This window comes from Loxodonta africana, chromosome 1 (assembly GCF_030014295.1).
Source record: "Loxodonta africana isolate mLoxAfr1 chromosome 1, mLoxAfr1.hap2, whole genome shotgun sequence".
In the NCBI taxonomy this organism is placed as follows: domain Eukaryota; kingdom Metazoa; phylum Chordata; class Mammalia; order Proboscidea; family Elephantidae; genus Loxodonta; species Loxodonta africana.
Genome location: NC_087342.1, coordinates 205648000 through 205673196, shown reverse-complemented (window position 1 = coordinate 205673196; position 25197 = coordinate 205648000). Strand labels below are relative to the sequence as shown.

The window sequence follows — 25197 nt, the reverse complement described above, 5'->3', positions numbered from 1 at the left end:
GATACAGTTTTCTATTTTTTATTCATTTATATTTGCTGTACTCTGAGTTATCTCATGCCCTTTGCCCATTTTTAACCTGGAATTTTCATGTTTTTCTGATCAATTTTCACAAGTTCTTTATACTTAAAAAATATTAAATTACTATCATAAATATTATAGATTTATGTTCATTTTTTGACGTTCTTAATGTTCAGAAGTTTAACGATTTTGTGTGATCCAATTTGTCCTCATTTCCTCTGGCGTTTCTTATATTATCTTAAACTGAGAGTGCCCTTCATCTTCAACACCTGTGAAAAAATAAATGTCACCATTTTTTCCTGGTATGTATACAATTTGATTTCCTTGCTGTGTATGGGTATGTATGTGTGTGCATGGACTTGTAAGTGTATTTGGGTCTCATCTGTGTGGAATTTAATTTGGTGTCTGGCACGAAGGGAGGAATTTCTTTTGCCAAAAGAGCTGACCAGTTGTCTCAATGGGATTTGTTGAATAATCATTCCTTTCTAAATGATTTAAGGTGTTTATTTTCACTAATTTAAAAAAGCAATGCTATTATAGCTTCATCAGGGCTCTGGTGGTGCAGTAGTTAAGAGCTACAGCTGCTAACCAAAAGGTTGACAGTTGGAATCCACCAGCCACTCCTTGGAAACCCTATGGGGCAGCTCTCTCTCCTATAGGGTTGCCACGAGTCGGAGTCGACTCAATGGCAATGGGTTTGGTTTTGGGTTTGGTTATTATAGCTTCATCTTGCAGTGGGCCAGATCCTTATTCATCATTCTAGTCCTTAAAATACCAATTATCATGGAATCAACCCTGACTCCTGGCGACTCCATGTGTGTCAGAGTAGAACTGTGCTCCATAGGTTTTCAATGGCTGACTTTTTGGAAGTAATCTCCAGACATCTCTTCTAAGACACCTCTGGGTGGACGTGAACCTCCAACTTTTCTGGGTATACTCGAGCTTCCAAACTGGGTGTACTTGTTAGCCATTTGTGCCATTCAAGGACTTCATTCTATGCCTTTGGGAGAAAATTTTAGGGAGCAGAGCACCTTCTTCTGCTTTGGTCTTTCCACTCATTCTCCCCTGGCTCAGCCTTCTGGGTGCCTCTATTCAACAGCAGTTAAGCTTTGCCAAGGCCAACCTCTGAGGCATCCAGTGAAGGTTGGAGGCAAGATCTGAAACTGGTAAAGGCACAATGCATTTGCATGAAAACCGACCAGGCTAATTTAGCCATGCTTACAAGTATGTCTTTCTGGATTTATCAGAGCAGAGCTTTAGTTTGTCTGGCATTAGACCTAAAAACACACAGTTGCGAACAGATGACCACCAAGAAGTTAAGTGCTGAGAGACAGATGATCTGTGGTCATTCCTAGTGTTCAAGAGACCTGAGTCTCTATGGTAATGACTCTTCTTTTACACAACAAAGTACAGTTGTACAAAGGGGGGAATGCCAGTCTTAACTAACTAAGCCAATAGTCAACAAGATGTTTCCCTTACAGGAAGCCACTAGCCACGTCCTCAGAAAGGTGGGTGGAAACAGACATCTCTTTAAATTCTCTTTCTTTCTTTCTTTCTCTCATTAGTTTTTACAAGTTGGTCCATGGAAAAATTCGAGTAACAGAATTTAACGCCTCAAGTTACGAAGCTTTGTCAATATTAATTTGTTGCACCTTCCACAAATCAATATTGGAAACAGAAACAAGTGATTCTTTTTATATTTCAAGAAGCAGAAACAATGGAAGTAAAAGTGTCTTGCTGCTTCAGGAGAACATCATAATTATTTATATCAAAGTGCTGCAAGATTGAAATGAAAGTGTTTTAAGAGCGCCCTCCCTCCTTGCCTAAAAAGGTGGGTTTGTATTTTAAAATGAATTTATTCAATCTTTATCCAGAAATAAAATACAGATTTTTCCCTTCCTAAATGTTAGACCAAAAGGTCAGGAGTTCAAATCTACCAGGTGCTCCTTGGAAACTCTGTGGGGCAGTTCTACTCTGTTCTACAGGGTTGCTATGTGTTGGAATCGACTTGCGTCAATGGAGGCGAAGGTTAGACAAATCTAATTGACATTTCCTTTATGTATATTTAAATCTATTAAGATTTCTGGGTTCTGGGTATGTGTTTGGTGGTGGTGGGGAGCTAGAAGTAAAATCTCATAAGGTTTCATAGGTTTATAGACAAGTAATAGACACCATTAGAAACTCAGCTCATATCAGCTTAAGTAATAAAGAGTAACAGAGTAATACTCTCTTATCTCCAACCTCCTCCCTCTTCTCTTCTTTGTCTTTTTTTCCACAGCATTTATCACCCTTGAGGAAAGCCCCCAGTGAGGTGCATTGGCACAATAGCCTCAACAATGGGCCCAGATATATGAAAGATCATGGAGATGGTGCAGCTCCAGGCAATGTTTTGTTCTGTTATACATAAGGTAGTGAGTCAGAGCCGAGTCTACCATAACTATCGACAATAACATGCTATTATTTTACTTGTTATGCTTATTGTCTATTGCTTGTCTCCTTTTCAGTGAGGGTAGTGATCCTTGTCTGTTCTATCACTAATGTATTCCAACTGCCTAAGACAGTGTCTGGCACATAAGTAGGCATTCAATAAATCTCTGGTGAACTAAATTTAGTCAACTCATGTCTCTTAAGAGTCCGGGGTAGGGCTGGTTTCTGGTAAGGTGGGGTCTGTTTTCTCAATGATAACATCTGGTATCTAGTTCGTCTTATCTTTTCTTTGTTTTTCTTAGTATTGACTCTATCCTAAGTCAGACACCTCTTGTGGTGCCAAGATCACTCTTGCTCAAATATGGGGGGTGGGGGGGAGGCAGCAAGGCTTAATCTTGCATTCCTAGCTAAAGTTCTGAAGGAAGGAGCTTAGGTCATAATCAACATGGCCAGGGGGAGAAAATGTGCTGGTGATTAGCCCAGGTCACATGTCCATCCTTGCCATGAGGATGGAATTAGCCTTCCAGGAATCACATGGATTCCCAAATAGAAATAGAGGGGCTGCTGGAAAGGGAGAATGGATGCGCACTCTTCTCAACAAAAGCAAGACAAAACAGTCAATAAGAGTTTACCTTTCCAAGCAAACAGCATTTGGGACATCCCCTCTCCATTTTTCCTAGTTCGTGAGACTAGAGCAAGTTTTGATTATCTATGAGCCACACTGAGTTGATAAACTCAGCTTTTATTTTTATTTGTTGCAAATTTGAGATTTCCTAAGAGTTGAAGGAACTTTCAAAAAGGATTCAGGAGAGCAAACAAACAAAAATCCAACCTGATGAATTAAATGCATTGTTGCCTCTTCCCTTTTTCAGTTGCCATGATTATAATTTATCTGAGTTACAAGAAAAGCAAAATCACTTCACCCCTTGGCACACTATCCATTGGTACCTCTTTATCTCTAGAGACTTACTATCCCAGTTGAGTAGCTCAGAGTTGGAGCCCATGGCCATCAACAAGGGTGGCTATAGGAGCTGCTCCTGTAAGAAAGAAACCGTCCCCATCTGGAGAGAGCCAACTCACTGTGATAACTGGCTCTTTCTCTCATCCTTCCTCACCTCTTGTCTTAGTGATCTAGTGCTGCTATACCAGAAAGACCACAAGTCGGTGGCATCAACAAACAGAAATTTTTTTTCTTACAGTTTAGAAGACTGGAAGTCTAAATGCAGAGTACTGGCTCTAGGAAAAGGCTTTCTCTCTGTGTCAATTCATAAGAAGGCCCTTGTCTTTTTGAGCTTCTGCTCCTGGGTAGTTTTCATGTGGCTTGGCATCTCTCTTCCCCATTTCTCTTCTTTTGGTTGCTTGTTTAATCTCTTTTATATTTCAAGAGAGGTTGATTTAGGATATAGCCTAGACTAATCCTGTTTAATTAACATAACAAAGACAACCCATTCTCAAATGGGATTATAACCATAGTCATAGAAGTTAGGATTTACTGCACATATTTTTGGGGGGCACAATTCAATCCATAGCACCCTTATGTTTATACACTCAGTATTCAACTCCAAATAATGCATTGTTTTTTACTAATATAAAATAGGGGATGTGTTGCTACATGTAAGTACTGAGGAGATGGTACAATTTCTTAAGTTACATGTCAAGTCAGCATATGTGTCAGAAAGTATAATTCAGTCTCCAGGGCCTTAGTCTTCTGCCACATTCACAATATAAGTGAAAAAAAAAAAAAATTGAAGCAGTCACATTTTTCTAACACCTCAATTTTATAAATATAATATAAATTATAATTATTTTCATTGCTCCAGCTGGCTTCTAAGTACAATATTGTTCTTTTGGAGTAGTATTAATCAATGTTGAATTCCTCTGTCTGCCTCTCTCTCTTCCTCTCTCTCTTTCACTTACTATAACCAAATTTCCCTTGGAGACACAAAAGAACAAAGGCTAAAGTCAGAAGATCCTTTGATAGTTGCCCATGTAAGAAATGCTTTTCTTGTCTTAGGGAGGCCCTACCCAGTACCTCCAATCTGTTTTTTATATCCACTTACTACCACTTAGTTTCCAGGTCAGAGAATTAAGCTCCAGTGGGTTTCATGCACGTCAACATAAACCACGAATTTTCTATCTTTGCAAGTCCTGCCTTACCCTGGGCAGTGGGCTTAACTGCAATAAGATATATACTCTTTAAAAATCATCTGTGTGATGGTTAAAGCTGTGTGTCAGCTTGGTTGGACCGTGATTCTCAGTGTTTTGGCAGTTGTATAATGTTGTGATCACTTCCCTGTTTAGATTTGGTATGTGATCATCCCATGATGGGATCTGCTGTGAGTAGTCAGTTAAAAGAAAGTTTTCTTGGGTATGATGCCTGCATCCAAATATAAGAAGATGTTCTGGTAAGGCTCGGGGGGCGGGGGGCGGGGGGGGGGGCGTTGCTCGTTCTGGATCTTGCAGTTGGATCATCTTCGTCCGACCTCTAGTTCTTGGGACTTGAACTACCAGCTTACTTGCAGTCTTGCCTGCTGATCTTGGGATTTGTCAGTCTTCACAGCCTGTGAGCAAGAGCCCTGCTCTCTGACATGCTGATTTTGGGTTCACCAGCCCCGGCAGCTACGCGAATCAGGAGAAGACTCTATCCTGATCCACAGATTTGGAATGTTCCAGGCTCTACAACCATGTGAGCAATTTCCTTGATACAAATCTCTCTCTATATATATTTATCCACTTTACTGGTTTTGCTTCTCTAAAAAACCAGTAAAGACTAAGACAATCTGAAATTATTCTATAACTTCCAGTGGGTGTCAAAGTTGCTTTGTGAGCTGCTTTGTGCATTACCCTTGTTTAGCTTTTTCCTTTTTGATGTATTAACGTCAGGCTAGTTGAGTGGGAGAAAGCTTTAATCTCGAAATCAGAAGAATTGTTTTTGAGGTCCAGTTCTTCCGTTTAACAACTCAATGATCTTGGCCCAGTTCCTTGATTTCTCTGTGTCTCAGTTTTTTGAGCACCTCAGTTTCCTAGTTTGTAAATAAGGACACTGATTCATCACGGTTATTGTGAATATTAAGCAAAATAATGGATGTATTGGGTTTTACAAAAGGTCAATTCAGCATCTAGCCCGATGACAACCCTGGGGCTTCTTCCACCAAAATATATCAGTAATCTGTGCATCTCCTTCTCCACTGCAATTGCTTCCTTCTGCTCTGAGAATGAAATGCAACCATTTACCCATGAATGGATTGCTATGGGTTGGAATCAGCTCCATGGCAATGAGGTTTTGGGTTTGGGGAGTAGTAGTGGTTCAGTGGTAGAATTCTCGCCTCCTATATGGAAAACCCAGGTTTGATTCCTGGCCAGTGCATCTCATGTGTAGCCACCACCCATCTCAGTGGAGGCCTACGTGTTGCTGTGATGCTGAACAGATTTTCGACAGCATTTCCAGGCTAAGATGGACTAAGAAAGACCTAGTGATCTACTTCCAAAAATCAGCCAATGAAAACCCTATGAGTCACAATGGTCTGATATGCAACTGATCATGAAGATGGCACAGGACTGGGCAGTGTTTCATTCCATTGTGCATGGGGTCACCATGAGTCAGGGATCATCATGAGTTGGAGACACCTTAACAGCAGCTAACAACAACTGCAATTCTGTAAAACACAGGGCAGAAGCAGCATTGCTGGGGTAACTTCTCCCAGTGTGCCATTCACTGGGGCTGGGCAAGGAGGCTGGAGGGGGTAAGCATTCCTCCTACCTAAAAAAGAATGTCATACGACTTGGACATTGCCAGATTTCTAGGGCCCCAGCTGCAGAGGCAGCTGGAAGTGCCAAGCAAGAGACACAGGTAGCCAGAAAATGGCAGGGAAAAACCATGGACCAGCTTGGTAGAGTGATCTAATTCATCAGCACATGGGAGATACCTTCTAGGAACCTCCAGAAATATTTGAAAGATACTTTCCAGGGTATTGAAGGTTCACTGTCTCCACGCTAGGAAAGAACCAGGGAAACTTGAGCTGCTGTTGTTCCTGTTATCTATAGTCTGATAAGGCCTGGGGAAACTTGAATTACAGTAGGAACATGATCCTGGCCAAGACTCATCCCCATGTGCAGGGTTCATAGAGAGAAACACTCCAGCAGAGGTCTATAACCAGTGCAGTGGTGGACTATGACAATAAGGGAGGAAAGAGCACAGTTGTATCAATACTCTCGATAATCATAAGTGTGGCCTCAATGGTGGGCTATTACCTTACCAGACTGCAGGGAGTATTGGTGGGAAAGATGGGCCATTTTCTATCATACTGAGCCCTTTAAAAAAAAAAAAAAAATCACATTTCCAGCACTAGCTAACAATAAAGGATGTTGACATATTTATCTTGTATTATCTGGACAGGTAGGGAAAGGTCAAGCTGTAAATATGCTTAGTAAGCTGAGAAATCATTCACACCAACATGCTGCAAAGGAGAGGACAGTAACCTGAGACCCAGGAAGTCACACCTGTGTCATTTTTTTCCCCTGAATAATTTTGTTTTAAAAATTTATAGCAAGTGTGTATAAAATAAAATGTGATCGACGCGTCCCCTGCCCCACTGCTGTGCCAATCTCATTCATTATAGACCTATGAGTATTCTTTCACTCTATGTATAGCTGCATTACACACCCCACATGATGGTTAATTTTATGTGTTAACCTGGCTAGGTTATGGTTCCCAGTGGTTTGGCCAAACAGTAGACTAGTTGCTGTTCCATAATGTAATCTAATCACTTCTATAACATAATTGAATGTAATGTAACCAATTGATCACTTCAAAGAGGAGTTTCTTTAGGGTGCATTCTGCCTTCAGACTATATACAGATATTTTGGCAGAACTAGCTCTCTCTCTCTCTCTCTCTCTCTCCACTGTGCACTCTTCCCGTTGCCTGACCTGTGGGTCTTGGGATGCCAATCTGCAGAAGTCTCTAGCTTGCTGCCTGACCTACAAGTTTTAGACTTGCCAGCCCCCCACAATCCCATGAGTCAGCAGGAGTCTCCAGCCTGTCTCCTGACCTACAGATTTTCAACTTGCCAGCTCCCACAATTTTGTGAATGAATCCCTTAAAGTAAATTTCTCTCTACATATACATATGCATATATTTCTCTGGTTCTGTTGCTCTAGAGAACCGTGACTAAGACACCCCCTCCAACACACATATACACATAAGGATAATTTTAAAGGGGTCATATTGTGACGCCCCCCCCCCACTTTGATACAGGGATTGCCTCACCTCCTTTTTAAGGCTATAGCGTACTCCATGTTTGGATACCACACTTTATATGACCCTCTTATGGATAGGCATTATAGGCTTTTTCCAAAACTACAATGAATGCCATTGTTTGTATATTTTTCTGCATGTTTCAGAGTTTATCTGTAGACTAAATTCCAGGTGTTTAATTGCTAGGTCAACAGTTAACGTATTTTTAAAATTTTAAGGGCCTGGTTCTGGCTGCACTACTGCTTGTGATTTTTGACATGGGCACCCTAATTCCTTTGAACTTAGTTTGGAGAGATTAGAGTTCTCTGTACCAAATGCAGGACACTGTACTAGGGCCGACACTTGCTCAACCCACAACTTTTGAGCCATAGTCCTCGTGGTTATGTGATCAGTAAGTTTCATAAGAGGACATGGTTAAACCTGCCCCATCCTTGGCTGGGGATCCTTCCAGGAAAACCCAGGGTGCCATAGGTGACTCAGGTATTGGAATTCTGCCTTTGAGTCAGGACAGAAATTTTAGTTTTTTATTTTTGGGGGGGCCTGGTTTGGGAGTTTAGTATCTGGAGCTAGTTTCCTAAGCTCATATTTAAGTACCTACGGGCAAACAAAAATGTCTATATAATATGTCGTTCTAGAAAGGTGATCTCATTTTAACTGAAACATTTCCAAGCTATTTCCTTAAGATTCCAGTTCAAGTTTGGTTAAAGATGTTGTTATTCATTTCCTTTCTGCCAAGGATCCATTCAGTCCCACAGGATGACCACCATGTTTCCATGTGTAATTCAGAAACTACTAAGATGCCCAAACTCTATGACAAATATCTTCGGGTCTTCTTAAATAAAACCCAGGGGATAATCTTAGAGTAATTCCTTCTAAATAATTGGTAAAGCTTCTCCTAAATGAATTTTTGAACTTTCCAATTTAATTCAATAGTGTAAGATCCCCATTTTATCTTACTGAGATTTTTGGACTTTTATTAAATTAACGTTTCAGGAGTGCCCGTACGTTACTAGACCTTGTGGGAAAGAACAGTGAAAACTGAAATCTTTTATTTAAGCAAAATGCATAGACATACAGATAAGTGCAGATCAGAATTTCTCCACAACCAAATGCCAGGAACAACCTCAATGAATGCTGTATGAATGAAACACTGACCTGCACGTCCCTCTTTCTACTTGGGGCTTAAAGGTGCTGATGTAAAATGTTAATGGCTACATTTATTTCTCCCAACATAAACCTATTGTATCACCAATCCAGGAAAGTTGGGATAAAGAGGCAACTGGTTAGATATACACATGGTATTATAGAGCTGCTGGGTGTCTATGTCCTGTCCAGAATCCTCAAATAACCAATAAGTTAATATAGTGAGTATGAATTATTTTCCTGTTTTTGACCAAATTTTTATCCAGATTCTGATGACTTTATTAGCACATTAAGTGGAAGTGTGTTGAGCTAGTTTAACTGATATTTCATGCTCTTTGGTTCTGTGGCTGAGATAGCAAATTATCCTCCAATATTTGACTTTCCTCCTTCCTCAGTGATGGATTTTGGCTGGGCCTGTGGCTATACAGAAAATACATTGCATTCCCTAGCCTATCTTGCAGCAAGGTGTGCCCAAGTGATGACCTTCTGACTAATAGAATATAGTGACATGTGATAGGTTCTGGGAACATTCCTCAACAGACCAACGGCATGGAAGCTTAGCCCCTTTTTCTTCCTCTGTTCTTTCTCTTATAACTTGTAATGTGTGTTTGATGGTAGGGGCTCCCTCTTAGACTGTGAACATTAGGACCATAGTTTGGGGACAGCAGAAGAGAAAACTGGAAGGAGTCTCGGGCCCTAACAATTTTGGGAAGTAGAACTGCCACACCAGCCCCAAGCTCATAACTTCAGACTTTTATATGAGAAAATTAAACTTCCATTTTCTAAAAACCACTGTTAATTTGGTCCTCTGTTACTTACAGCCTATTCCTTTGATGGACACTATCCCAATTTTCTTTGATGAAAAGCCTGATACATATTTTTTTCTGAAATCAATACCCAACCATATATGCTGAAGTGTGGTCCAGCTAGTGGAATGTAAGCTTGCCACCTTTGATAATACACATATGTCCATAGTCGGGGTAGAGGGTATTTTGTGTAGGTTGGCTATAGGTAATTAAATCATTAGTGATACTGAAATAAGTAGAATGCTGATGAAGCATTCTAATGTGAGAGACTAAATAGATCGTTCCTAAGCTTCACTCTGCCAGCATCAGTGACCCGTCCTTCTTGAAGTCTCAAAGAACATAAGCTGACCAGTCTCCCACCTTACCCCCACCCCTTATACTTTTTATTGTTGTTTTAGCTGCCTTAGAGTAGGCCCTGACTCATGGTGACCCCACGCACAATGGGATCCGACCATTGTGATCCATAGGGCTTTCATTGGCTTTTTGGAAGTAGATTGCCAGGACTTTCTTCCTAGTCTTAGTCTGGATGTTCTGTTGAAACCTGTTCAGCATCAAAGCAACACGCAAGCCTCCACTGGCAGACAGTTGGTGGCTGCACATGAGGTGCACTGGCCAGGAATCCAATCTGGGTCTCCTGCATAGAAGGCAAGAATTCTATGATTGAAACAGCTCTGCCCCCATACTTCCTGTTAGGGTCTGTGAATGAGGCCATACTTCCTTATCTCCACCCCTCCCCTAATTTACCCAATTTTTTTTTTCTTTTCCAAATCCTTTTCATGCCAACAATTCATGGAAGAAAGAACAAAATGAGACATTATCCTGGTACTGCTCACAAGCCATATGTAATGCTAATAAGCCATATTTCTGGATAAATCAGAGGTGATGACAGTATATCTGAATTGCCCATGTCATTGACTTAGTTTGGAAAAACGCATTTAAAAAATTTTACTTATTTTTGCAGAGTGCAATCACAATAACATTTTTGTTGGCACTTCCCAAATACATTAGATGAAGGTAGGTTAGTGTTACAGTTCCCTTATCTTTGTTTGGTAAGAAGGGCTTGAAACCTCCGAGCAGTTAAATAATTGGCAAAATATTTGCAGAAGAAGGCAGAAGTGGTCTCTAGGCTCCTCTAACTTCCTATTGGTTGCTTGTTCTTAAGCCCCCAACTTCCCCATGTTTTTGCTCCAATGACTTCCCCAATCTAGGAAATTTCCTTATTTGTATTTCCAACTCACCCTGTCTACCCTTGTAGCTCCTTTCCTGTGATTTTGAAATTCTTTAGAAGCTGTACTTGCATCATTTTGAATCCCAGAACTTACATTTCTGTCATTACCATTTGCCTCACTGAAGACATCCCCGAATTGTGGCTCAAAGGAAGGACCCCCCTCAGGAGAAGGGATTGCCCAGAGAAATGATTCATTCACTACAAAGATGGAGTTTTTCAAGTGTCATTTTCGTTCTGGAATTTGGGAAACTGGTTTTCCTGTCTTGGAAAGCATCATCAAAAAGGCCAAGGGTGGAGAGCAAAGTTTATAACTGCGGGGTTTTAAATGAACAAGAGGGAGGTCTGACAGCTCCCTTTCTCCTTCTTTGGCTTCTCTCTCCCTGCTTGCCTTAAAGGCAGAAGCTGCCTCCCTAACGAGCTTCTATGTGACTCACAGTCAGCTGACAGGGCAGGAAGTAACCTCAAGCTGCACTGACAGACGGGAAAGTCCGGAGTAAATTGAATGTACTTTTTAAGAAAAGGAAATAAAGCAGGCACTTTGTAGCTCCTTGGCTGTGTGTCACGAGGTTAGACAGCCCAATTATACTTGAGAATTCTGTGCAAGGCGTTAGCCTGGGAGTGCATTGCTCTGTATATAAAGCCATTACTATAATATTTTTAAGGAGCCCTAATCGCACAATGGGAACCCTGGTGGCATAGTGGTTAAGTGCTACAGCTGCTAACCAAAAGGTCGGCAGTACAAATCCACCAGGTGCTCCTTGGAAACTCTATGGGGCAGCTCTACTCTGTCCTATAGGTTGTTATAAGTTGGAACTGACTCGACGGCAATGAGCTGCTCCACAGGAGAAAGACCTGATGATTTATTCCCATGAAGATTACAAACTAGGAAACCCTATGGGGCAGTTCTACTCTATCCTATACAGTTGCTATGAGTTGGAATCGACTTGACGGCACACGATAACTCAAGTATGTTTTGGTCATTAAATAAAAAGAACAGCATTCTTGGCTGGAAGAATGAAATTACACAATCTTCACTGGGCTGGACTGAATAGTAAATTAATTGCTAAGGCTTTGGCAAAGATGGTCATAAGGAGAATTATGTAGCAGGACACATCCCTCTCAGCATAGCTGCCTGCATTTTGGAGTTCTCCCCTTGCCGCAGTGTTCTAGGGATCTCATAGGGCCCATTTTCTTTTGTCAGAGAAGAAATGAACAATTTAAATCAGTCAACAAATGTGGAAATATATGAGAACCTGTGGTGTGCCAAGCAAATTGTTTGTACTTGGCTACTAAAGGAAAGGTTGGCTGTTCAAATCCACCTAGCAGCTCTGCGGAAGAAAGTCCTGCCGATTGATCTACTTCTAAAAGGTCACAGCCATTGAACACCCTATGGAGCATAGTTCTACTCTGACACACAGGGGGTCACCATGAGTCAGCATCAACTGGATGGCAATGGTTTTTTTGTCATTTATTTATTTGTTTGCTGTGCTAAATACTCTGGATAGTATGGGGAGGTGGGATAGGAAAAAATCTTTGAGATGCTCTGCCTAGTTGGGGGTAACAAGGCAGATCACATGGGAAGGTGAATAGCAATATAAGAATTGTTTCAAGGGTGAATGTGATGGATTACCAAATGACGTCAAAAAGGTAGGCTGTCCAGAGGAAGGCAAGGTCTGTGTAGGCAGGAAGGCAAGGTCTGTGTAGGCAGAAAGGCAAGGTCTGTGTAGGCAGAAAGGCAAGGTCTGTGTAGGCAGGGCTGCTCAGGAAAAGCCTATGTAGAAAAAGTGGATCTGGAATGAGGTTTTAAAGCAGACGGAGACTGTGAATAAGTGACAAGAATTGAATCAGTTATCCCAGGAATGGCAGGAGTCAGTGGCGGGTAACTAGATGAGATGTGGTGTAGGTACGAGAGAATATCTGGGTTAGTCCTGGTTTGGAAAGAGTGTTGAACAGAGAAGCCTCTATTTCCTCATCTGCAGAATGGGTATAATTAATGCCTGTCTTAGTTACCTAGTGCTGCTATAACACACATACTGAAAGGGGGCGGCATTAAAGAATGGAAATTTATTTTCTCACAGTTCTGGAGGCTAAAAGTCCAAATCAGGGTCTCAACTGTGTCAATTTCTTCCTTGTTGGTAGCCCTGGGCATCAGTAGCCTCGGGTGTTGTTTGGTGTTCTTGGTTTGTGGATGATCGTACTTTCTCCAGTGTGTTTGTGTGCGCCTGCCTCTATTTTGGTCTTTTTATAACTCAGGTGTGATTAGTTTAGGATCCACTGTACACTAATATGACCTTATTAACATAACAAAAAGAAAAACACTATTTCCAAATAGGATCACATCCACAGGTATGAAGGCCAGGAATTCAATATATATTTTTGGAGACACAATTCAATCCATAACAATGCCCTATCAACTATTCAGACTAGAGGAAATAGCATGACTCACAGTATAAACTATAACTTATATAATAAATCTAAGTTATCATTCATGGCAATATATCATGATTTTAGGAATAAAACCAAACCAAACCTGTTGCTGTCAAGTTGATTCCAACTAATAACAACCCTAAAAGACAGAGTAGAACAGCCCCATAGAGTTTCCAAGGAGCGCCTGGTGAATTTGAACTGCTGACCTTTTGGTTAGCAGCCATAGCACTTAAACACTATGCCACTATAATGTCATATATGGAGATACTGCTTAACATTGAGGACTAAAGTGCTACGTTAGACATCCATGAATAGGTTTTGAGAAAGAGTTGGGGGTGGAGGAGCTAACTGTAAATATTAAATTGCAACTAATAGGCATATGCATAAGCTGGCCTGGGGTCTTATCAGAAGCAGACTGAGAACATCTGTTTTTGAACATCATAACTAATGCAGACAGTATCTTTTGAACTAGCACTGAGGTTAGTTTACTCTCAGTGTTCTAAGTGAACATTACAGTTTTAACCTGGCCTTAAACAGAGCTTGCCCACTGCCTGACACCTAGTAGGAACCCAGCGTATATTGAATGAGGGAGTTTTCTAGATTTAAAATGCAGTCTGGTAATCATTGCTTCTAATTTGGGGAATGTGAAGCTTTTTTTTTTTCCCCTCTTAACCTTCATGGAAAAATATCTTACATATTTGAAGTGAGGTCGAAATTCACATACTATGAATTAGATGTGCATAAATAAAGAAATATATCTTCCCTTATTTTCCTTCACTGATTTCATCTTGTCTGGAGCCCCTGTTCCCACTGATGGCAGTGTGGGAGCTGTTTTCTTGTCAATTTTTATTCTCTCCAAGCTAGGAAGGTTCTTTGGGTAAGTATCCCATCAATTCAAAGTTCAAACCCACTTTCAGGGCAGTTTCTTTTCTAACAAGGAGGCTTGGCGGCGTAGTGGTTAAGCACTTGGCTGCTAACCAAGAGGTCAGGGTTCGAACCCACCAGCTGCTCTGTTGGAGAGAGATGTGGTGGTCAGCTTCCGCAAGGATTACAGACTTGGAAACCCTATGGGGCAGTTCTACTCTGTCCTATAGGGTTGCTAGGAGTTAGAATTGCCAGCGACAGGTTTGGTTTGGTTTTCTCCTCTTAAGAGTTCCCCCTCCCTCTTCTCTTGTCCTGGACTAGAGGATAAGTGTGTGCTGGGTGGAGGGGGAGGGTCTTTGGGCCCCACACTGCCCTCTGCAGACTCCCTGCTTCTACTGAGAGCCTGGCAACTGGGCTCTGCCATCCACAGAGGGGTGATTGTTGCATGTGCCCTTGGATATTGTGCTGGTGGCACCTGCAGCCCAGGGCCTGCTCACAGACTCCATGTGTCTGTGGACTCTGCACCCCAACCCCAGGCCTCAGCCAGTCAGATGGGCCTCTTGGCACCTGGAGCCTCCCTTCTTCCTCCCCGCACCCTTACTCCTTCCTGCCATCTCAGTACTGTGCTACAGTGTGTGTGACCATGGAGGGCTGCCCCAGGATCATTCACTCAGCTCAAGGTTGCTGGAAATCTGTGGGAAGCTAGCTGTTTTCCTGACTATACTGTGTGATGCGCATCCAGTGTTTGAAGATTCCCCCACATTTTTTCTGACTACTGCTCTGAGATCTGGCCCCAGTCCTCCCTCCCTCTCTTTCAGCTCCTTCCTGCAGCTTAGAAAGGCTGTAGAGGAGTCTGTGGTAAAGTAGTCCCTTCTACAGACAAGGAACTGCCATCTCTGTGTTCTACCGCCTGCCTGGTCCTCCAATATCTAGCTCATCAGACCGCACACATTTGTTTTGAAACTTTTCTCTCAGCAAAGCTTGGCTTTTGCAAAACAGAAATGTTTATTTCCAGTCTTTTGTCTAACCATAATCTTTTAGGGGGTCATTGATGGTTCAGTGGTAGGGTTCTAACTGTCCATATAGGAAACCCAGATTCGATTCCAGGCCAGTGCAGCTCATGCACAGCCGTCACGCATCTGTTAGTGGAAGCTTGTATGTTGTTATGATGCTGAAGAGACCTCAATGGAGCTTCCAGACTAAGATGAACTAGTAAGAAAGGCCTGGCCATCTACTTGTGAAAATCAGCCATTAAAATACCCATCGATCACAATGCTTCGATCTGCAACCAATCTGGGAATGGTGTAGGACCAGGCAGCATTTTGTTTAATTGTTCATGAAGTTGCCATGAGTCGGGAGCCGACTCAATGGTAGTTAACAACAACAATAATCTTTTAGGATCCATATTTAAACAAAGTACAACAATGGTTGTCATGCTTTCAGAATCATGTACATTGGCCCAATGAATAGTAACCTACAGGGTAGTTAGGGAAAAGGAATTACCAGGGACAAAAAATACTGACTTATGGAGTTCCTTGGTGGTGGAAATGGTTAAGCGCTAGACTACTAGCTGAAGGGGTGGCTGTTGAAACCCATCCACGGGTGCCTCCGAAGACAGACCTGGTGATTTGCTTCTAAAAGGTCACCACATTGAAAACCCTATAGAGCAGTTCTCTGCACACATGGAGTCGCCATGAGTAGGAACTGACTCAATGGCAACTAAAAAAAAAAGATACTGGATTAATGTCACAAAAATTTTATCCCTGTTACAGATGTTCAAAGTATGTAGGTATTTGTGACACTACTGTGAAGTGGGTAGTGGTAACATCAATTCCCTTTTTGGGAGGGGCTTGATCATTCATTCTGTAACTTAAATGTTCCCGGGTTATGAGTCATTCACAAAATATTTGTTCAGCAGCTACTAATTCCAAACATGGGAGAAGTAGAACAATGTTTTCACAATGAGCTGTTAAGTACGCTTCAGGTAAACCACTGGTATAAAGCCAGGCATGATGAGAGAGGGATGATGGTAAAATTTTAGAGACCCCGAATGGTGGGAAACCTTTGAAAAGAGTGAAGTAAGGCCTTGTAAGAACTGTGCACTACCGTTTAAAGCCAAAGATGGACTCTCTGGGAACCAGAGAGAAAAGTGCTTTCCACCTGCAGGGACCAGAACCTAAGAGGCTCTGGGCAGCAGCAAAGCAGACAGTGTGGCAATACACAATTAAAAATGGAGTTCCTGGGTGGCACAAGTAGTTAAGCACTCGGCTACTAAGCAATAGATTCAGGGTTTCAACCTACCCAGAGGAATCTTGGAAGACAGACCTGGTGATCTGCTTCTGAAAGGTCACAGTCTTGAAAATCTTATGAAGCAGCTCTACTCTGCAAATGTGGGGTCGCCAGGAGTTGGAATTGACTTGATGGCAACATTCCCTGGATGGAATGGCCAGAGGCAGGGCAAGGAGGGACAAAGGACTAAATTAGCCCTGAAGTAATACCAACCCTTACCTACCATGAATTAGAAGACTTTATTAATAACCAGTCCAATCCCAAAATCTGTATTTTTCTGCTAACTTTATTTGCTTGTTACTTCGCTGTTTTGTTTTGGTTTGGTTTGGTTTTTGCCTACTTTTGTTTTCTTGTAAGCTTGAAACCACTGTTGAATATTCAAGGTGAAATAGGAGTCTCCAAGCCTTCAGCTTAGTCCTGGTGACAGTTTTTATTAAGGATCCCAGGGAGATTTGGGTAGGGAGAGGTGAAAAACCTGGGCAAGTTAAAGTTAAGGTTCAACAATTGCAGACAATGTTGCCCTTCCCGATGGAGTAACCCACTGTGAGCCATTCTAGCAAGAGTCATACTTGTGTGGCATGAAATCTCTGCATTTTCTTGCTTAGAAATAGCTGAGCTTCAACAGCCCATGAGGAAGTGTTCGTTGACGTTCTACCAGCACTTTACTTGTAGACATGACTAATAATTTCATTCAGGCAAAGTGAAACAGATGCTAAAATTCACTCTATCCACAATAGATTTATCTGGGGGAAGATTTTTTATTTAAAGTTTGGGGTTTTGAAAGTCTTTGGTACTTAATTGCGAGGTATGACTCTATAGACCTGCTCTGCCCAATAATGGTAGCCACTGGCCACACGTGGTTATGTAAATTTAAACTAAATTAAGTTTCAAATTCAGTTCATCAGTCACACTAGCCACGTTTCATGTGCTCAGTAGCCACATGTGACCATTGGGCAATGCAGATGCAGAGCGTTTTCATCATCACAGAAAGTTCTATTGGAGAGTATTCTTTTGTGCAATAATATGGCTAAAGGGGGGGACAATGGTTCCAGACATTTTTTGGTGTTGCTGTGTCCTACAGGGTCATTATGAGTCGGAATTGACCTGACAGCAATGTTTTGTTTTGTTTTTTTAATAAAGTGGTTTGAGAGTGGCCTGGGGACCAAAAGAGGAGAAAAACATTACCATCTTTCCAAGAAATGTAGCACAGTAGCTGCCTCTGCATCAGTTTAAATCATGCTGAGTGGCTTTGTGGCTTTGGAAACCAAAACGGAAACCTGGAGAAATCAGTTTGGATTAAACATGAGCAGCCACAAGCTGACTTTTTATTTATTTACTTATTGCACTTTAAGTGAAAGCTACAAATCAAGTCAGTCTCTTATATAAAAACTTATACCCACCTTGCTGTATACACCTAGCTGCTCTCCCCCTAAGGAGACAGCACACTCCTCCTTTCCACCCTGTATTCCACATGTCCATTCCACCAGCTCCTGTCCCCCCTCTGCCTTCTCATCTTGCCTCCAAACAGAAGCTGCCCACATAGTCTCATATGTCAACTTGAACCAAAAAGCTCACTCCTCACCAGTATCATTTTCTATCTTATAGTCCAGTCCAATCCCTGTCTGAAGACTTCGGGAATGGTTCCAGTCTTGGACTAACAGAGGGTCCGGGGACCGTGACCCCCGGGGTGCCTCTAGTCTCAGTCACACCATTAAGTCCAGTCTTTTTACAAGAATTTGAGGTCTGCATCCCACTGTTTTCCTGCTCATGAGCTGCCTTTTTAGATGTGGCCTTTGCCATAGCAAGTAGTGTGGTGTTTATAACTAGTGACACCTGGGTTAGAGCCCCCTTCCACAGTTCACTATCTGTATTACTGTTGGCAAGTTATTTGACCTCTCTAATCTTTTTTTTTTTTTTTTAGCTGTGCTGTCTCTACAGGGAAGATAATGATGCCCGTGTTTAAACATTGTGGGCTAGAGTAAATGAAAATGTGTATAAAATATTTGACACACAGTCAAATAAAAACCTGTTTTCAGTTTAGAAGTTTATCTTATTTAAAACATAAACGTAAACATATCTTTAACTTAAGTAAAAGCTTTGTGTTGTTCTTCTTAGCTGCCATTGAGTCTGCCCCCAACTCATGGCCACCCTATGTACAACAGGATTGTACCACTGTGATTCATAAGGTTTTCTTTTTTTTTTTAATAATTTGTTTTATTTTTATTATTATTGTTGAGAATATATACAACAAAACATACATCAATTTAACAGTTTCTACATGTACAGTGGAAACCCTGGTGGTGTAGTGGTTAAGTGCTATAGCTGCTAACCAAAAGGCCGGCAGTTCGAATCCACCAGGTGCTCCTTGGAAACTCTATGGGGCAGTTCTACTCTGTCCTATAGGGTCGTTATGAGTCAGAATCGACTCAACGGCAATGGGTTGCTTTTTTTTTTTGGACATGTACAATTCTGTCACATTGATTACATTCTTCGAGTTGTACAACCATTCTCGTCCTCCTTTTCTGAGCTGTTCCTCCCCCATTAACAAAAAGTCACTGTCCCTTAAGTTTCCTATCTAATCTTTTGGGTTGCTCTTGTCAATTCAATCCCATGTAGATAGATGGTAAAGGAGACAATGCTCAAGGCAGACAGTCTTTACTAGTTAAGTTATACTATTGTTTGGTTTTATGAAGACTTCAGGGGAGATTTTTTGGTTTAAAGTTTAAAGATTAGCTCAGGGCAGTAGTTTCAGGGGTTCTTTCAGTACCCATGGTTTCAGAAAAGCTAGATTCCATGACAATTTGAAATTCTATTCTATATATTCTCCCTTGTGATCAGGATTATTTGACAGAATCTTTGATCAAAACCTTCAGTAGAGGTAGCTGGACACCATCTAGTTCTTCTGGTCTCGTGGCAAAGGAGACAGTTGTTTATGGAGGCAATTAGCCACATATTCCATATCCTCCTCCTATTCCTGACTTCTTTCTCTCTTGTTCCAGGTGAGTAGAGAAAAATTGCTGTAATTTGAATGGCTGTTTGCAAGCTTTTAAGACCCTAGGCACTACACAGTGAATTAGGAGGGTAGAACATAAACAGTAAACATGATATTAGGCCAATTAATTTGAATGTCCAGTGAAACCGTTACCCTAATCCACCAAACCACAGAACCGAATTCCATGAGGCGCTTGGTTGTATATAAGCAGCCTCAGCAGCTACTCTTTTTTTGTGTGTGTGTGGTTGTTATAAATATATCTATCACACAACTTTTGCGAATTCAACTTTATACAGATTTACAACTTATTTACAGCAATGACATTAATTGGCAATTATATTCACTTAGGAGACCTGGTGGCACCATGATTAAGAGCCTGGCTGCTAACCAAAAGGTCAGCAGTTGGAATCCACCAGCTGCTCCTTGGAAACCTATGGGGCAGTTCTACTCTGTCCTATAGGGTTGCTAAGAGTTGGAATCAACTCAACAGCAATAGGTTTTCTTTTTTACATTCATTTATATGCTAAAGTCTTTCAATGAACAAAAGTTTTTAATTTTCATGAGATCCCTTAATCAGTGCAAGTTTTCCATCACGGTAAATGAAAACTCAGTAATCCTTAAGCAATAACCCCTGTTTCCCCATTCCTCCTGCCCGTGGTAACCACTAATAAGCCAGTCTCTATACATTTGCTTGTCCTTGTTTTTTTATGTAAGTGAGGTTATACAATATTTGTCCTTTTGTGGTTGATTTATTTCACTCAGCGTGATGTCTTCAAGCTTCATCCATATTTTAGCATGTATCAAGACTCCATTTTTCTTACTGGCTGAGTGGTATTCCGTTGTATATTTGTGTCACATTTTGTTTATCCATTCATCTGTTGGTGAGAATTTAGGATATTTCCACCTTTTGGCAATTGTGAACAGCACTGCAATGAACACTGGTGTACAAATCTCTGTTTAAGTCTCTGTTTTCAAGTCTTTTGGGTACATGCCTAGGAGCGGAATTCTTGGGTTATATGGTAGTTCTATTTTTAGCTTTTTGAAGAACTGCCACACTGTTTTCCACAACAGCTGTACCATTTTTCATTCCTACCAGCAATGAGTAAGGGTTCCAATTTCCCCACATCCTTATCAACATTTGATATTTTCTGTTTGTTGTTTTATCTTAACCATTGTCTTAGTCATCTAGTGCTGCTGTAACAGAAATACCACAAGTGGATGGTATTAATAAAGAGTAAATTGTTAACAAATGCAAAAAGTCAATGTTAGAAGTTAAAAAATGTAAATTAAAATAACTGAAGAGTCTTTAATTTCTTGTTTGTTCTTTTGCCTGTAATGTGTGATTAAGAAAAATCTAATACATAAACAAATGTCAAGACAGACGTGAAACAGGCACTCTCATAGAGTTCCACTCAAAATAGTAATTGTGAAACAAGGTTATAAATTTTTGGGTAGTGGTATGGATCGAATTGTGTCCCCCCCACCCCCAAATATGTGTCAACTTGGCTAGGCCATGATTCCCAGTATTGTGTGGTTGTCCACCATATTGTGATCTGATGTGATTATCCTATGTGTTGCAAATCCTAACCTCTATGATGTTAATGAGGCAAGATTAGAGGCAGGTAGATTAATGATGCAGGACTCAATCTACAAGATAGGGTGTGTCTTAAATCAATCTCTTTTGAGATACAAAAGAGAAAAGTGAGCAGAGAGGAGAAGGACTTCCTACAACCAAGAATGAAGCACCAGGAGGGGAGTGCGTAATTTGGACCCAGGGTTCCTGTACTGAGAAGCTCCTAGACCAGGGGAAGATTCATGATGAAAACTTTCCCCAGAGCTGACAGAGAGAGGAACCCTTCTCCTGGAACTGACACTCTGAATTTGTACTCCTGAACTGTGAGAGAATAAATTTCTCCTTGTTAAAGCCACCCACTTGTGGTATTTCTGTTATAGCAGCACTAGATAATAAGCTGGAGATAGAAAACCAAAAGGGAAGAACACGCTTATCATTTCTCAAACTGAAAGAACTGAAGAAAAAATTCAAGCCTCGAGCTGCAACAGCGAAGGTTTCTATGGGGAAAGATGGAAGGAATACACAGAGTCACTATGCCAAAATGAATTGGTCAGTGTTCAACCATTTCAAGAGGTAGCATATGATCAGGAACTGATGGTACTGAAGGAAGAAGTCTAAGCTGCAATGAAGCCATTGGTGAAAAACAAGGTTCCGGGAATCGACGGAATATCAGCTGAGATGTTTCAACAAATGGATGCAGTGCTGGAAGTGTTCACTTGTCTATGCCAAGAAATTTAGAAGACAGCTACCTGGCCAACCGACTAGAAGAGATCCATATTTATGCCTATTCCCAAGAAAGGTGACCCAACCGGATGCGGAAATTACTGAACAATATCATTAATATCACACACAAGTAAAATTTTGCTGAAGATCATCCAAAAGCGACTACAGCAGCATATCCAGAGAGAACTGCCAGAAATTCAGGCCAGATTCTGAAGAGGATGTGGAACCAGGGATATCATCGCTGATGTCAGTTGGATCTGGCTGAAAGCGGAATACCAGAAAAATGTTTACCTATGTTTTATTGACTATGCAAAGGCATTCAGCTGTGTGGATCATAACAAATTATGGATAACATTGCAAAGAATAGGAATTCTGAAACACTTAATTGTGCTCATGAGGAACCTGTACATAGATCAAGAGGCAGTCGTTCAGACAGAATAAAAGGATACTGCATGGTTTAAAGTCAGGAAAGGTGAGTGTCAGGGTTGTATCCTTTCACCATACCTATTCAATCTGTATGCTGAGCACATGATCCAAGAAGCTGGACTATAGGAAAGAGAATGAGACATCAGGATTGGTGGAAGGCTATTAACAACCTGCGTTATGCAGATGACACAACCTTGCTTGCTGAAAGTGAAGAGGACTTGAAGCACATACCGATGAAGATCAAAGACCACAGCCTTCACTATGGATTGCACCTCAACAAAAAAGAAAACAAAAATCCTCACAACTGGACCAATAAGCAACATCACGATCAATGGAGAAAAGATTGAAGTTATCAAGGATTTCATTTTACTTGGATCCACAATCAACACCCAGGGAAGCAGCTGTCAAGAAATCAAAAGATGCATTGCATTGGGCAAATCTGCTGCAAAAGACCTCTTAAAAGTGTTGAAAAGCAAAGATGTCACCTTGAAGACTAAGGTGTGCCTGACCTAAGCCATGGTAGTTTCAATTGCATCATATGCATGTGAAAGCTGGACAATGAATAAGGAAGACAGAAGAACTGACACCTTTGAATTGTGGTGTTGGTGAAGAATATTGAATATACTGTGGACTACTAAAAGAACAAACAAATTTGTCTTGGAAGAAGCACAACCAGAATGCTCCTTGGAAGCAAGAATGGTGAGACTACGTCTTACATACTTTGGACATGTTGTCAGGAGGGATCAGTCCCTGGAGAATTTGGTACTTAAACATCATGCTTGGTATAGTAGAGGGTCAGTGAAAAAGAGGAAGACCCTTAATGAGACAGATTGACACAGTGGCTGCAACAATGAGTTCAAGCCTAGTAATGATTGTGGGCATGGCAGAGAACCAAGTAGTATTTCATTCTATTGTACATAGGGTCACTATCAGACAGAACTGACTTGACAGCACCTAACAACAACAACATAACTAAGGTAGTAAAGCAATGTATCTTTGTTTGGGGCGTTTTCAAGTTGCTAGTACTATATCAAGGGCTGAGCCGGAGAACTCAGATCATAGAGTTCCCCTAGAATGTAGAAAAGATGCTATTTTGACCTATCGTAGTGAGATCATAAGATTGTACTGTCGTAGGGAAGAGGAGTTCCAGCCAAAAAGAGGAAATGGTAAGTTGGCTCCTTTCTACATGGAGGAATATGGAAAAGAGAAGGGAAAAGAAGGGTTGTGGAGGTAAATAGTCAGAGTTTTTATTCCCCTGACCCTGGTCATATTTTTTAGGCAGAATTGTGGAGTTAGGTGTGAGGTAATCTGGTAGAAACTTCCAGAGAGGACTAGAGAAACTGGAGAACAGTAGGACTAGTAGAAAGCATGGAACCTTGTCCACTATGTCCCAAGTCTTAGCGTTGCCCTGGTAAATGGAGTGGCCTAGGTAAGTGGGCCTGAAGTGGTTGCCCTGGTTGTTGACAGCTTGTTCATGGTGTTCAAGGACTGAGCCTTAATAAAGAATGCTGAGAGGGCTAGTGAGCCTGAAGCTGCATAGCTGGGGGCCAGAAACAAATGATCACGACCATGGACTTCAGCCGTAGGTGGTGACGTGATGCAGTAGCTTGGGCTGGAGCATGGACTAAGGGATTAAAACATATAAAGATAACTTGTAAAGAATATAAAGTACTTAACACAGTGCTTGGGACACAGTGATTGCAAACTATAATTATAATAACAAGAAAAAGGTGAACTATTAAAATGTTTACAGTTTTTTTTTTACCTTATGGAAAATGCTTGTTATTGCATATTTTTAAAAAGATGCAAAGTGTGTATCTTTAATATTAAATACATACAAAAAGGACTATAAAGAAATATCATATTATTTATAGCATATCTGCTTGGAAGTGAAATCCCACTTTTCTGACATCAAATGTAAAGATCAATCAAATCTATACAATCTATTATACTCTATTATCAATGCAGCCTATTCAGTTCAATTCATTTCCAACTCAACTACCCATGCAATACTTCTTCCTCTGACCCTAACTACCTGGAGCGAGGTCAGATCTCACAAGTCAAAGGGCACAGTCCTCCAGATGCCAAGTCTGCCCAAGACTTCAGACATCAGTCACAAGCTTTGGTTACCCATGACACCCTCAGTTCTGACCCACTGTTTACAAATTCAAGGGTTCCTTCTAAGCCCTCAGGATACCAGCTATAAACTGGGGGGCCTCCAACCCCATCTTACTTCTGATGTGTTGGCTATCACTACTCTTTCGGATTCGATAACTCTCTAGAATGAATCACAGAACTCAAGAAAGCACTATACTCATGATTACAGTTTTGTTATAGCAAAAAGGATTCAAATGAAGAGATACATGGGGGGAGGTTGGGAGGATTCCAAACACAGAGCTTCCGTGTCCTGTACCCTTCCACATACCTCAATATCTATCACCAGCTAGGAAACCTATAGAGCTTCCATGTTCAGAGCCTTTACTGGGACCTCATTACATAGGCATGTTGATTGAATTCAGTCTTCAGGCACACCTTTCCTGAAGATGGGCTGATATCACGTGATGGGTCTTTCTAGCCTAGTCAGCCCTCACCCAATATGAGTCACAAACCCTTAGGTGTGGTCTGAAATCCTCAAAGACACTTCAATCATTGGGGAAAATCCAAGACTTAGAGGTTATCTCTCAGGAACCAAGGGCAAAGACCAAATTATTTACCCCACAGTATCCCTAAGTGGTGAAATTATGTACATTGTATGAATCTACTAAAATTTATGTATCAGTTTTACTGTTGATGAATATCTGGGTTTTTGAGGCTGTTATGAATAAGGCTGCTATGACCATTCTTGTCTATGTCTTTTGGTTCACAAGTGTACACATTTCTATTGGGTTTGAATCTAGAAGTGGAATTTCTGGGTCCTGTGTATGTTCAGCTGCTTTAATAGTGATGCTGAAGAGTTTTCCAAAATGGCTCTATGAATTTACGCAGCTTATGAGAGTTCCCGCTGTTCCACATTTTAACCACTACTT

At 41.2% G+C, this 25197-nt stretch overlaps 1 long non-coding RNA gene across 1 annotated transcript in view; it reads left to right on the top strand.

The window, feature by feature from the left end:
* The first annotated feature begins 275 nt into the window (after positions 1 to 275).
* Positions 276 to 25197, top strand: part of LOC135232434 (uncharacterized) — a 35209-nt gene continuing 10287 nt past the window's right edge. Inside the window, exons 1-2 of the long non-coding RNA XR_010323009.1 lie at positions 276 to 1849; positions 2297 to 2426. This is a non-coding gene — a long non-coding RNA (uncharacterized LOC135232434). The remainder of the gene's footprint in view (positions 1850 to 2296; positions 2427 to 25197) is intronic.